This window comes from Triticum aestivum, chromosome 6B, assembly GCF_018294505.1.
Source record: "Triticum aestivum cultivar Chinese Spring chromosome 6B, IWGSC CS RefSeq v2.1, whole genome shotgun sequence".
Classification (NCBI taxonomy): domain Eukaryota; kingdom Viridiplantae; phylum Streptophyta; class Magnoliopsida; order Poales; family Poaceae; genus Triticum; species Triticum aestivum.
Genome location: NC_057810.1, coordinates 96,521,888 through 96,531,313, shown reverse-complemented (window position 1 = coordinate 96,531,313; position 9,426 = coordinate 96,521,888).

Genomic DNA, 9,426 nt, shown 5'->3' with positions numbered 1-9,426 from the left:
TGCCGGTGGCCTTCCTCCCATCGCCGGCGAGTCACCCCGCCGCACCCTGCCGGTGAACTTCCTCCCATCGCCGACGAGCCACCCCTCCCCGACCAGTTCCCAGCAGGAGGCGGTGCTGGATCCAGGCCACGGCGGGCCCCCGCGACGTCCCGCTGCCGGAGCCAGGCCGCGACGGCCCCCCGCGCCGCTGCCCCACCTGCTCCCCCGTGCCGTCGCCCCACCTGCTTCCCCCGCGCCGCAGCCCCACCTACTTCCCCCGCCGATGAGCCAACCCTCCCCCGACCACTTCCCAGCACGAGGCGGCGCCGGATCCAGGCCACGGCGGGCCCCCGAGATGCCCCGCTGCTGGAGCCAGGCCGCGACGGCCCCCCGCGCCGCCGCCCCGGCCTCCTTCTACCTCAGCCATCACGCCGGCCCGCCTAGCTCCGCCGCCATCCATGAGCAGTGCACCGACGCCTCCTGCTTCCTCCTCCCCACGGGGAGGTTTCTTCCAGATGTAGTGCGGCAACGCAGAAGCGTGCGGTTCCATGGCGTTCTTTATGCAGCTCGATTCAATCCCCCTAAACTCTTCCACATCCCCTTATTCGTCCCTGTGTTCTGCTCCGTTGAGCCACCGGTGGGTGCATGCAGCTCTCCCCTCCACTCTTTGCAGTTCCCCGAGGGCGGGGGAGACGGAATGGACTGCACCCGATCCATCTTGCATGAGTGATTCGAGCATCCCCCCGGCGACTGCACTGCACCACCCGGACGAGTGCACCACATGAGGATCGTGGGCGCTCTGCTCTCGTGGGTGTCCTCTGAAAGCAGTTGATACCCCGATTCGACAGGAGTGTTGCTCCTCCGCCTGCTTGACGAACCCCTCCTTGCACGGTACCCCCTGCTCGCCATTGACGGGATTTCCATGGAGGTCCTCCTCAACTCTGGGGAGAGGTCACCATCTCATACCTCCCCCATAGTCGGCATCTCCACCGGCCCTTCGCCGTGCTGCGCCGCTCCATCCTCCTCTCGTTCTAGCAACACCTCCCACTGGCACTATTGGCGCAACGCCGGCTTGCAGTTTGTTTGCAAAATCGGCGTGCGTTTTGATTGCGAGGTCCTGGCCATGCCATTACAGTGCAGTTGGATCCCTCATGCAGTGCGCCGTGCACCCTCGTGCGGTTCATCCATGGGCATCAGACGAATTTTTTAGCTTCTGTTGTTCTACAGTTCGGTACCAGGTGTCCTGTGCAGCTCGTTTACTTTTCAGGCTCTCGGCTGTAATTCACTGTTTGAGGACGGGGCAAACCTGATTTTCTTTTTATAAATCCAAATGCAGTTTGTATGTATTGTGAAGTCCTCTTCTTGTTTGTGAGAGGTTCGGTCAACTGTACAATGTCGTTCCTTTTGTAGCAATTTGATGCAGTTTTTTTGTTTTGCAAATTTCCAGTGACGAGAAATTGTAACCTAATGCACTTTCACACTGTTCACTGTGAAAAAATATTCAAAAACGATGATGAAGTTCACTTGGACCCGTGGAGCAAATTAAGAAACAAAAAAAGTTAAGACTATAAAAAAATATTGCTCTAGAAGTTCACTCGGGGTCAAGACGGCTCAATCCGTTTAGGAAAAAAGAATGGTTATTCACTCCTTAGATTGAATGTTTGCAGTGCACTCCTGTGGTTCCTTTGTAAGAAAATTCCCTTTGTAAGAACAATTAAAAATCAACACAGAAGAAGTTTGTTTCTTTTTATGAAGTCCACTAGTTTCTGCCCTGCGGTTCACTTTCACCAACCAAAAAAATGTTGTTCTCTAGTCTGGGCCACACGGTTCACTAACTTTGACCATGAGGTTCACAAATAAGCATAGAAAAGTTTGAAAAAAGAGAAAACTTACGGGGTTCACTTGCCTGTCCGATGTAGTGCGGTCGGTTGTATGATGTTGATAATCCGTAAGTGCAAAACAATTGTTACGAAAGCGAAAAAAAATAATGCGGTTCACTTCTTGATAGTGTCGTGGTTCATTTACACCCGATGTGAAGTGCACTCTATTTTCTCGTTCTTGAAAAAATTACGTTTGAATAAAAGAAACCATGCAGTTCTCTTACACGTCTGATGCAGTGCGGTTTTTTGTCCGTTGCAGTGCGGTTTTCAGTCGGATGAAGTACCCACGTCGATTTGGGTGTCGCGAAAAATAGAGTGTCCGCATTTCGGTAAATTCGAAATTCCTCTTAAACCGTAAAGAATTAGAGAGAGTGTTCTACATAAAAGAGTTGCGCCTCGTCGATATCTTTCCAACGGCGTATCATTTGAATCATTCCGACCAGCCATTCATAAAAATTTCGCGAAAAAACAGCCGCTGCCTCTCGAAGCCAGCCGCACGATTTTCGAAATTAACTAAAAATTGTAAGGAATCTCAAAACCATTTCAAGATACGAAAGTTGCGCCTTGTCCGTAGATTTTCAATGGCGTATCATATGTCTCGTTTCGACAAACGGTTAGAAAACTGGAGCAAAAACAGTACCGAAAATTTCAAAAAATTTGAAAAACAGAGTTCCGCGATTTAGTAAATTTAAAACTGCTCTTAAACTGTAATGAATTAGAGAAAGATTTATATATGAAAAAGATGCGCCTCGACGATATCTATCCAACGGCGTATCATATGCTTCATTCCGACGAGCGATTTAGAAAAAAACGCGAAAAAACGCTCGCTGCCACTCGTCATCCGCCGCACTATTTTCAAAACTGCTCTTAAACCGTGTGGAATCTCGAAAAGTGTTCAACATGTTGAAGTTGTGCCTAATCCATAGCTTTTCAATGGTATATTACACGCCTCATTCCGATAAACGGTTAAAAAATTAGAGCGAAAACAGTACCGAAAAAATAACGTGTGCAGTTTTTTCCGACGAGAAGTTCAGTAGTCTCTATTGCAGTGCTCGTCGTCAAAATGATGCAGTGTGCTTCTGTTGAGCGTGCAGTACCGAAATGGTGTGCAGAATAGTTATTCTGCTAATATTAGCAGAATAGACCGTATATATATATAGCTATATATCATCAATGTCTCACAAACCACCATATTAATTAATTCACACATACACAAATGTATAGCTATATACAATTTCTCCTATATATGCATGTTGCCTTCAGAGCCAGTGGCATTAGCCTAATTGGTGCCTTCGGAGCACGATGACAATTGGAAGTGGTTTTCATGGGGGCGGTAGCGGGTAATAGTATTCTCCCTTCGGATTTATGACCTGGTCGAGCAAAAATCCCGCTATTTCCTCTTGAAGTGCTTCTACGCGCTCCATTTCTAGGAGCTTCTCCCGCACCTCTCTGAACTGTTAAGGAGGAGATCAATATGCATATGTATTAATTGTGTGACTAGATATCGATAATGGTGTAAAAATTGTGAATAGTGTTCTGACAAGCGTACCCATTCCTGTCTTTGAGATCTGCTCCTTTCGGACGCCATCATGCGAATGTTCTCGCAAACGCAGAATGCACACAGATCAGTCCCCTGCGCCTGCTTCAGGGCCTTTACGAGAATGGAATTTGATCAGATAATAATTACTCAAGCATGATAATTAAAGAGATGGCAGCTAGCTAGCTAGCTAGTACTACTTAATTACTTACCTTGGGTCGAAACCATTGAAGCTTTTTTTTTCCATTCGCCATCCGTGACGCTGATGAACCTTGCCCAAGCCCTGTCCGCCGACAAAGAAATGAATAAAGGGGTTATTAAATAGTTCATATCATGAAATGACGAACTAAATAGGCCGAGATATATAGTTAATAATGATTGAAATTACCTGTTGACTATCCCAAACAAGATCTTATAGTCAGTTTTAACTTTGAGTAGTGAGTCTAGTATTTCAACTGTTCCGGCGTCAACTTTAATAATACACAAGACCCACTAAAATCTGCATGCCCACACGTTTGCATGTCTTAATTAAGCGGGCATATGTAAGCAAAACATGTAGCTAGCTAGTAGGCAAAAACAGAGAATTTGTAGTACAAGACAGTGTGACTCACTGGAAGTTGTAAGGAAGTAGTATATCTTCATTGTATTTGAGGCGCTTCAAGAACTCTAGCATGTTGTCCTCTACGTCCTTTTGATGATGTGGATTTATCCGCCATGTGTATTCATTAACGGTGTTTGGGTCAATGAACCCAATGCTATAGCGTCCACCTTTTCTCATTTCATACATCTTCATCCTGCATAATACCACAGAAAAGAATATAGTGAGGATAATTACAGGTAATGATTGATCAAAAGGATCACTACAGCTAGCTTGAGACTTAAATTACAGAAAGAAATCACTTACAGACAATAGCAACTGACGATAGATTTGTCGAGTGCGTCTTGATTGTATAACTGAAACAGTTCAGAATACTCAACGGACAGAGCTTTCTCATGGAAGTAATGCTCCTCCTTGACATTCACCATGAGGGACAATCGATCTGAAATCTTGGTAATGTTCATGTACCATTGATGCAATTCATACATTCTCGTTGGGAGGTTCTTGACCTTGTCTGGCTCGACCAAAGGTTGGCCCCGGACATATTTCCGTTTTATTTCATCCTCTCTAAGCACAGGCATGGGCTCGATCTCGAGGAGTTGTCCAACAGTGATGTTGAGAACTTCAGCCTGCATTATATGGTCCTTGGTTATTACCACATTGCCCACCTCGGGAACGTAAACTGTTTGCCCACAATAATATTGGGCGCGCGTACTGTCACGTGTTGTTGGCACAACAAGCGAGGGGATCGATTGTGCCGTCTGTTCTCCCAGCTAGGGAATGGTTTTCCCGCATTTTTTGACAGCTGCTTGTTGTTTGCTCGATCCCGAGCTCGCCTCCTTACGTAGACGTGCTCGATTTAACTTCCTGATGTGGCGCTCATAGTCTGTGTCAACAGGCTTGGGAGTTGGTGGTTGAGCCATACGAATGAAGTGGTCAATCGTTTCCTCAGGCACTTTCTCCCTTGGTGGCGGTGGCGGTTTCGGTGCAAAATGGGCTTCCACCTCGGCCTTCGATATGGCTGCGTTTTCCTCCCCGGACTTGTCATAAGCCCTCTGCGGAAGAGGCGTGAGGCTTGGACCATATTTATATCGCTTGCCTCCGCCTGTACTTCCTGTACTACCTCGACTCGTACCGCTACGCACCATAGCTGCGGGGTGTCTCTTCTGCGATTGCTGAGGCGGTGGAGACGGGTGACGGGGCTGAGTTGGACGAGGAGGAGTGGACTGAAGCTATGCCGGACTTGGAGGAGTGGCCTGAGGTTGTGCCGGACTTGGAGGAGGAGTGGACGTCTGACACTGTGGCGGACTTGGAGGAGGAGGAGTGGCCTAACACTTTGCCGGACTTGGAGGAGGAGTGTCCTGACACTTTGCCGGACTTGGTGGACTTGCAGGAGCGGGAGTCTGCTGACTCGGTGGCGGACTTCAACGAGGAGTCGGCTGACGCGGTGTCGGTGGCCTTCGAAAGATGATGCAATCCTTTTTCCATAGGATGATACGATGTTTGGCCTCTCTGAGAAACCGCTCGTCGTCACCTCCAGGAATGTCAAGCTGTAGCTCCGAATATGGTGGGTCCACCACCTCATCAACCAAGACACGAGCATAGCCCGCTCGAATCGGGTTGCAATGGAAGGTTGCCTCGGGGGGATTTGTAAAAGCAACGGCGTCCGCCACCTTCATGGATATGTTCGTTATTTTGACGTGTAGCTCGCAGTTAGTGTTCTCCGTGATGTCATCCACGGGGTATCTACCCAGCATTGCGTCGTCCGGGGCGGAACCCACGCTGCTTCTTGGCATGGATGGGGCGGTGCTATCCAATGCTGGATCATCCACTAGAAGCTGCAGCTGCTGAGACCCCCTTTGCTGGGTAAGTGAGTCGATCTGCTCCTGCTACCGCTGGAATTTGACTGCCAATTCTGCTTGACTTGCTTCTAGGCCTTGAAGGCGTTCATAGTCCCGCTTCCTATGCTCCTCCTCCATCTTCCTCTTCTTCTCCTCCGCAATCTTCTTTCTCGCACGGGTTCTGTAGTCGGTGTTCCAGTCTGAAACCCTCATACCACGGAATAGCGCCCTTGCCTCGTGTTCTTCCCGGGTGTTCAGGATTTCCCAGGGCACGCGTAAGCTCGTCGTTCTCTCTGTTGGGATGGAACACCCCCGATCGTGCCTCTTCTATTGCAACAAGTATCGCATCGTCGGCTCCCTTCAGACTTGCCTTCGTCGAAACATTGCCTGTCTTCGGGTCCAACTCCCCCCCCCATGCGCATAGAACCAAGTCCTGCACCTGGGGGGCCAGCTTTTAGTAACCGGAGTGACACCTGCATCCTCCATCTCTTTCTCAGACTTATCCCACTTAGGCACTGCCACCGCATAGCCACCTGGCCCCAGCTTATGGAACTTATCCCTTTTTTCGGCATTCTTCTTGTTTATTCTCGACCGTTCCTTAGCTAATTCCGAATCCTTGAATTTCACGAAATCGTCCCAATGAGCATGTTGGTTCTCTAGTGTTCCCTCGAATACTGGAGTCTTCCTTCCTCCCTTGACGTACTTGTCCCATTCACGATTCTTGTGGTTCTTGAATGTTGGAAATATGCCCTAGAGGCAATAATAAAAGTATTATTATATTTCAATGTTCATGATAAATGTCTTTTATTCATGCTATAACTGTATTATCCGGAAATCGTAATACACGTGTGAATACTTAGACCACAATATGTCCCTGGTGAGCCTCTAGTTGACTAGCTCGTTGTGATCAACAGATAGTCATGGTTTCCTGACTATGGACATTGGATGTCGTTGATAACGGGATCACATCATTAGGAGAATGATGTGATGGACAAGACCCAATCCTAAGCATAGCATAAAAGATCGTGTAGTTCGTTTTGCTAGAGCTTTGCAAGTGTCAAGTATCTCTTCCTTCGACCATGAGATCGTGTAACTCCCGGATACTGTAAGAGTGCCTTGGGTGTATCAAACGTCACAACGTAACTGGGTGAATATAAAGGTGCATTACAGGTATCTCCGAAAGTATCTGTTGGGTTGACACGGATCGAGACTGGGATTTGTCACTCCGTATGACGGAGAGGTATCTCTGGGCCCACTCGGTAATGCATCATCATAATGAGCTCAATGTGACCAAGGTGTTGGACACGGGATCATGCATTACGGTACGAGTAAAGTGACATGCCGGTAACGAGACTGAACAAGGTATTGGAATACCGACGATCGAGTCTCGGGCAAGTAACGTACCGATTGACAAAGGGAATTGCATACAGGGTTTGATCGAATCCTCGACATCGTGGTTCATCCGGTGACAACATCGAGGAGCATGTGGGAGCCATCATGGGTATCCAGATCCCGCTGTAGGTTATTGACTGAGAGCGTCTCGGTCATGTCTGCATGTCTCCCGAACCCGTAGGGTCTACACACTTAAGGTTCGGTGACGCTAGGGTTATTAGGAAGACTAGTATGTGACTACCGAATGTTGTTCGGAGTCCCGGATGGGATCCTGGACGTCACGAGGAGATCCGGAAGGGTCCGGAGGTAAAGATTTATATATGGGAAGTTGTCAAACAGACACCGGGAAGTTTCGGGGTCATACCGGTATTGTACCGGGGCCACCGGAAGGGTTCCGGGGGTCCACCGGGAGGGGCCACCCCTCCCGGGGGCCACATGGGCTGCGTGGGGCAGGGAGCCAGCCCCTGGTGGGCTGGCCGCACCCCCCTCCCTTGGGCCCATGCGCCTAGGGTTGAGGGGGGAACCCTAGAGGGGGCGCCCCCTTGGCTTGGGGGGCAAGCCACCCTCTCCCCTCTCCCCTAGGCCGCCGCACCCCCCCTAGATGGGTTCTAGGGGGCCGGCCCCCTTCTCCCTTCCCCCTATAAATAGAGGGGTGAGGGGAGGGCAGCCGTACCACCCTCCAAGGCGCAGCCCTCCCCTCCCCAACACCTCTCCTCCTCCGTTGTGTGCTTGGCGAAGCCCTGTCGGAGTACTGCCTCTCCACCATCACCACGCCGTCGTGCTGCCGGTGGAGCTGTCTTCCTCAACCTCTCCTTCCCCCTTGCTGGATCAAGAAGGAGGAGACGTCTCCCGTCCCGTACGTGTGTTGAACGCGGAGGTGCTGTCCGTTCAGCACTTGGTCATCGGTGATTCGAATCACGTCGAGTACGACTACATCATCACCTTGCAAGCTTCCGCACGCGATCTACAAGTGGTATGTAGATGCAAACTCTCTCCCTTGACTCGTTGCTTAGATGAACTCATAGATGGATCTTGGTGAAACCGTAGGAAAAATTTTAATTTTCTGCAACGTTCTCCAACAGTGGCATCATGAGCTAGGTCTATGCGTAGTTCTCTTTGCACGAGTAGAACACAATTTATTGTGGGCGTGGATTTTGTCATCTTACTTGCCTCTACTAGTCTTTTCTTGCTCAACGGTATTGTGGGATGAAGCGGCCCGGACCAACCTTACACGTACGCTTACGTGAGACCGGTTCCACCGACTGACATGCACTAGTTGCATAAGGTGGCTGGCGGGTGTCTGTCTCTCCCACTTTAGTTGGAGCGGAATCGATGAACAGGGCCCTTATGAAGGGTAAATAGAAGTTGACAAAATCACGTTGTGGTGATTCGTAGGTAAGAAAACGTTCTTGCTAGAACCCAATTGCAGCCACGTAAAAGATGCAACAACAATTAGAGGACGTCTAACTTGTTTTTGCAGCGATTGATCATGTGATGTGATATGGCCAGAAGTTGTGATGAATGATGAATTGTGATGTATGAGATCATGTTCTTTGTAATAGGATTCACGACTTGCATGTCGATGAGTATGACAACCGGCAGGAGCCATAGGAGTTGTCTTTATTTTTTGTATGACCTGCGTGTCATTGAATAACGCCATGTAAACTACTTTACTTTATTGCTAAACGTTAGTCATAGAAGTAGAAGTAGTCGTTGGCGTGACAACTTCATGAAGACACGATGATGGAGATCATGATGATGGAGATCATGGTGTCAAGCCGGTGACAAGATGATCATGGAGCCCCGAAGATGAAGATCAATGGAGCTATATGATATTGGCCATATCATGTCACAACTATATAATTGCATGTGATGTTTATTATGTTTATGCATCTTGTTTACTTAGGACGACGGTAGTAAATAAGATGATCCCTTACAAAATTTCAAGAAGTGTTCTCCCCTAACTGTGCACCGTTGCTACAGTTCGTCGCTTCTAAGCACCACGTGATGATCGGGTGTGATGGATTCTTACGTTCACATACAACGGGTGTAAGACAGTTTTACACAGCGAAAACACTTAGGGTTAACTTGACGAGCCTAGCATGTGCAGACATGGCCTCGGAACACGGAGACCGAAAGGTCGAACACGAATCGTATGGAAGATACGATCAACATGAGAATGTTCACCGACGATGACTA